The sequence below is a fragment of the Cucumis melo genome, chromosome 2 (assembly GCF_025177605.1).
Source record: "Cucumis melo cultivar AY chromosome 2, USDA_Cmelo_AY_1.0, whole genome shotgun sequence".
NCBI classification, from domain to species: Eukaryota; Viridiplantae; Streptophyta; class Magnoliopsida; order Cucurbitales; family Cucurbitaceae; genus Cucumis; species Cucumis melo.
Window position 1 is genome coordinate 23128164 of NC_066858.1, and position 5729 is coordinate 23133892.

Sequence of the window (5729 nt, forward strand, 5' to 3'; positions counted from 1 at the left end):
TTTCTTTCACTACAAGAAATTTGGCCTTTAATGTCGGTTTAAAACCGACATTAAAGGCCTTTAATGTCGCTTGGCGACCGACATCTTTGCGAGCGTTATTAAAGGGCTTTAATGTCGGTTGGGCTTCAATGTCGGTTTATAACCGACATTAAAGACATCTTTAATGTCGGTTATAAACCGACATTAAAGCCCTTCAATGTCGGTTATAAACCGACATCTTTGAAGGTGTTATTGAAGGCCTTTAATGTCGGTTCATCTTTAATGTCGGTGGATAACCGACATTAAATATGCCTTTAATGTCACTTATGATACATCTTTAATGTCGTTTTTCCACCGACCTTAAAGATGTCTTTAATTTTTTTTTAACCGACATTAAAGCTGTCTTTAATGTCGTTTTTTCAAATTTATTTTTATTAAATCCTTGCATTATTGTCCATTTTGTATGACACCAAATAGTTAAAAACGAAATCTTTTACTTGTACATATACAAAATGAAATCTTAATAATGTGACATTTATATACAACTTGGATCCAAACACAGAAATTATGAAGCTTAATTATTACACTGATCATCATTTGGAAAAAAAGAAAGAAAGAAAAGTAGAACGCTTCACAAATGACCAACTTCAAGATCTTGTCACACAGATGAGGGTCTGGCTAATTGTACTCACTTGCAACCATTTCTTCTATTGCAGTCATTTGTTTAGTGATAACTCCCTGTAAAAGACATGAAGATGGATGGTTGAATTGATAAGTAACAATGTTATGACCTAGTTGCTAGTAGAAATATCAAAATATCAAAATATCAGAACAAACAATCTCTCTTCTCATTAACATCTCGTCGATGTGGACCTGCCATTTCTCAAAACAACCCCATATAAATGGTCACAACAAAGCAAGGAATCTTTTCATGAACATGTAAAGCATAAAAGAAAACATATTGTTACGATAATAATAGGATTATTCTTTCCGCAAACAGATGATCCCAACAAGAAGAAAAATATCCAATAACTCGGAAGAAAAATAAAAAACAACAATATCAAGCTAGGACCGATTGCAAGAAAGGAATTTAATAACCAAAACTCCTCAGGACACATTCTGGAGGGTCTCCCAAGGAGCCTATGCTCACCCAAAAAGTTCACAGGAAAGGGGGTCAGATTTAGAATTAGGAGTATAGCAAAGTTTACAAGATAAAGCATAAAATTTTCACTAGCAGGAGGAATTATACAGACCTCTTGAGAAAATACAAGAAAATAGGTGAGGATCACTCTCAGCATCTCGACTGATTTTTTGGCTAGGATATTCAGATTTGCCTCCCAGCAAATTCCAAAATTGTTCAGATTCTGAGCCTTCCTTTTGTGATCTAGATTGCACATTGGGCTGCTGACAATTGAAACTCAAGTTAGAAAGCAATCAGAAAATGTAACGAGGTAAAACAATAAGTAAAATGTGAACCATTTGGTCAAAGAGCCAATTTAAAATGAATTTTGGCCAGTCTGGCTAAACAATACTTGAACTCACATGAGCGAGATTTTTTGGCTAGGATACTGTTACAAACAATGAAGGAGAGAAATTACGCTACTGTACTGATCAACATATATATTAACTATGAATAGGCACACTTGAATCAAATAGCACTCAAAGGGAATAAGAGAACGAGAGAACCAAATATGTATCCCTTGCATAAAATACATAAGTCATTAAATGGGGTCAAATATTGAAGGTGACAGATAAATTATGATTATCTACATCAGATGAACCAAGTATTTGCTCAAAAGGAAAATGAAATTACCTATTACATTTGAAACATTAACTATTCTTGGTAACTGAAAATAAACATACGATTCTATTCGGAAAAATGCAATAATGGAGGAGGAAAACAAGAGAAATGTCAACACAAAGAGACATACTCAAGCTCCTAAATATGGTAAAATTAGAGAAACTTCTAATTCCGAAGAGAAAAGCAGCAGCAACTAATTTTGTACCTTGTAACTTGAAGTATTCATATTCATAGATAAGAATTCTTCTGAGCGAACGTCTTCATTCGACACTTCCTTAGCTTGTTTCTTGCTATGCAAAGACTCGGGTTCCGTATCTCCATCAAGACATTGATGGTCTCGCTTCAATTCAGTACTCGAAGCGTTCTCTTTCCCCAACGATGTATATTTTTAAAAAAAACAAATTTTGCGTTGGAAATAGGTTTACTGAGGAGATAGCTAAAGTCTTCAGTTGGCATTTTCAGTTGAAAAAGTAATGAAGTATAAGGATTTCCAAAAGCGTACCAATCCTTGTGCTCGCACTGGGTCGTTGCCCCAAAACGACCAGCTCTGTAGAAAGCAGAAAACCAGCAAACAACGTTTAAGATTCAGTTTCTAAAACAATTGACAATCGGCAAATACTCGCATCGATATGTTTTCTTTTGAAGGAAAAGAAATGGATATGGTATATTCGTCAAAAGAGCCAAATCTAATGGATATGGTATATTCGTCAACGTTGAATTTATTGATATGATGTATACCTACTCAAGAAAGTACAAACCAATTTTGGCAACAAAGAATGGATTATCAATTTTAACGTTAAATTATTGTTAATACAGAATAATCTTTAGGGTAGGTGACACATGAACACATGATAGTGTTGGGTGGTTATCATCATCTCTCCCATTTCTAAGCTTAAATCCTTTCAAACACAAATAAAACTTTCCAACTTAGGTTAATCCCAAGACCCATTACCCAACAGCAACTCACTCACCGTAATGACAGCACGATCAAAAGGGGGAAGAGTAACGGGTAAAACTGTTTGTTCACGGGAAAGCCAAGGGTGCTTGAAAAAAAGTGTCCTCACCGGCCCTAATACATCAGCGGATCCCTTTAGCCAAAAGACATCTCCCCCACAACACACTACGTCAAACATAAGAAGGAAAACAACCCAACTTTGCAAACAAAAATCCCCCCAAATGGAACTATTTACCTTTAAGTACCCAAGATCCTTCATGCTTGTTTTGCGTGTAGAGATTGGTTAAAAAGCTCTAAGTTTCGAAAGTCCAAGCCTCCTTCCAAATTAAATTCAAGTTCTTCCAAAACATCTGATGCATCTTTCTTTCGGTACTGAGAGAGGCCCACTAGGAAGAAGTCATAGTTGAGGAGATGATATCACAAATGCCTTTTGGAACACAGATACAGAACATGACATAAGTAGGAAGAGCCTGAGCCACAGCTTTACGTAGGACCTCTTTCCCGCCAACAGAGAAAAAACTCTCCTTCCAACCAGCAACAATCTTTCAGACTTTTTCTTTTAAGATCCTCAGATCACACCCCTTGTTTTTAGTAAGATGGGAAAGAAGACCCAGGTATTGCCCTAGATCAGTCACCACCTCTGCCTGCAAAATCTCACTAATGGAAGCATGCCAATCCAAACAAATATAAGAACTGAATAATATAACAAACTTGGAAAAGTTCACACACTGCTAAAAGCATGCTACTAGATCTGTAGAATATCCTTGATCTTGCTACAAGCAGAATGGAATGCGTTAATAGAGCAAGAGACCGCCATCGACAAAAAAATAAATGAGATATTAGGTGAGCATTTCTAGCCACTTTACAGCCAAGCAAGTTAGAGCGCAGACACTCAACAGAGATAAAAAAAATGGAGAGGCTCTCAGCACAGAGAATGGAGAAAGAGGGTACCCCTGTCGAAGCCCTCTCTGCAAAATAACTCTCTGAAGCTTGACCGTTGATCGACAAAGCGAAAGAGACCATCAATCCAAAATAAGATCCACCCAACTTCAGCATAAGCTTGTACGTGAACGTCGTCTGAGATGGTCGAATGTCGTCTGTGCGTGAACGTCTGGTGGTGGATTGTCAGCCGAAGCTTGTGCGTAACATCATCTGTGCGTGAAATTGGAGGCCGACGAGCTTGGGTGGAGGAAGGACAGGAAGAAGACTGGGAAAAAGAAAAGATCGTATGGGAGGGAAAGACTACCCTAGGGTTTTTGCTGAATTAAATTGGGGAAAAAAAGAGAGAGAAACCATTGACTTTTTACAATATTAAAAAAAAAATTAAAAATGAGCTTTAATGTCACTTTTAAAAAAGGGAGAATGTTTAATGTCGGTTTAAAACCGACATTAAAGCTTCTGCTTTAATGTCGGTTTAAAACCGACATTAAACATCCGCTTTTTGAAAAGCGACATTAAAGTTCATTTTTCATTTTTTCCACCCGACATTAAAGCCCGCATTTCTTCTAGTGTTTGTTGTGATCGTCGTCTTCTTCTTGTCATAGTTTTATTTAAAAATTATTAAGTTGTAAATTTGAGAAATAAAACATTGCATGAAATTTATAAACATTTAGAAAATTAATTCAAACGAACATTTATTTTATAAGCTTTTTTTCTTTTAGAAAAACCTTTATTTTATAAGTTTAGGGTTTATATTAATATCTATTTTTCATGTTGATATTTAATATCTGTGTTTAACCCTAAACCCTAAACCCTAAACTTATAAAATAAGGGTTTAGGGCTAAGCACATCAATCATTGAATTAAACCATTATTTGTTATGTTAAACTTGAATTAAATTTATACGCTTTTATTTCAAAAGGCATTACTCACATAATTTTTTTCTCATTTTAAAATTATTTGTGAACTTTCTAATTATTTTACAACGTTGTTTACTTCCAACCGTAAATTCTTCGTTATAGATCATTCTATATTTAATGGGGACAATTTTTTTAAAAGAACTCATCTAAAAAACCAAAGATAAACTTTGGATTTAATTTGAAAGTTATTAAAGAGCACTTTTAAAGTAATATATATATATATATATATATATTAATAGCAAATTAGGGATTAAATTAAAAATAAAGGCAATAATTACATTTTAATTAAAGAAAATAGAGTATATGCTTTTAAAAAAAATAGAAAAATATAAAGAAAGAAAGTGGAGAGATCATTGGATTTTAATTACTATATAATGAAACCTTTTTGGAATATTTAGGGGACAATAATATTCTCAAATTTCCAAAAGCTTATTTTGTTTTTCTTCCAATTTCTTTCTACACTGTTTTCTTTTCCTTCTTCAAGCTTAACCTTTTTATCATTACTTACATGGAACGCCTTTTTTGACAAAGTCTTCCTTTTTCATTTTTGGTTTGTGTCTCTCCTTTGTACAACATACTTAAACATTGTACAATTTTCTTTTTCCGTAAAAATTATGGTTCTTGAATTGGAGTAAGAGTGGTTTTGCATATATTGTCGATCCTCGCTATTTGATCTCTACTTTATGAACGATAGCTAGATGTTTAAGATTTTCTTTAAACTCGAGATTCGATTATTATATGAGAACTTTCTTTATTTAATCTATTATATAATTGTATGAGCTTAAAAAAATGTATAGACTCGAAGTTTGCCTAAAAAATATTATCATCGGTTAAGAATCGAAAAATTAGAAAAAGCAACTTGGCCCATGCAGGTCTCGAACCTGCGACCTTCGCGTTATTAGCACGACGCTCTAACCAACTGAGCTAATAGGCCAATTTGAATATTTACTTTAATTTTGTTTTTAAATTAAAGCAACATGACAGTGGCGGCTTTAATGAATTAATTAAGGATTTAATATCAATTTGATTATTTATCGGCCACTTTCTCTCACTCCTTTTGTTCTAATTTTAATAATTTCATTTTCTCGATTCAATCAGTTCTTCTGTTTCATAAAATTCTCGAAAACAATTTATTT

At 34.0% G+C, this 5729-nt stretch overlaps 1 non-coding gene across 1 annotated transcript; it reads right to left on the bottom strand.

Annotated features, from left to right (window-relative positions):
- Positions 1–5453: 5453 nt before the first annotated feature.
- On the bottom strand, positions 5454–5527 carry TRNAI-AAU (transfer RNA isoleucine (anticodon AAU)). The gene has a single exon. It is a non-coding gene; the product is annotated as a tRNA-Ile (tRNA).
- Positions 5528–5729: the final 202 nt, after the last annotated feature.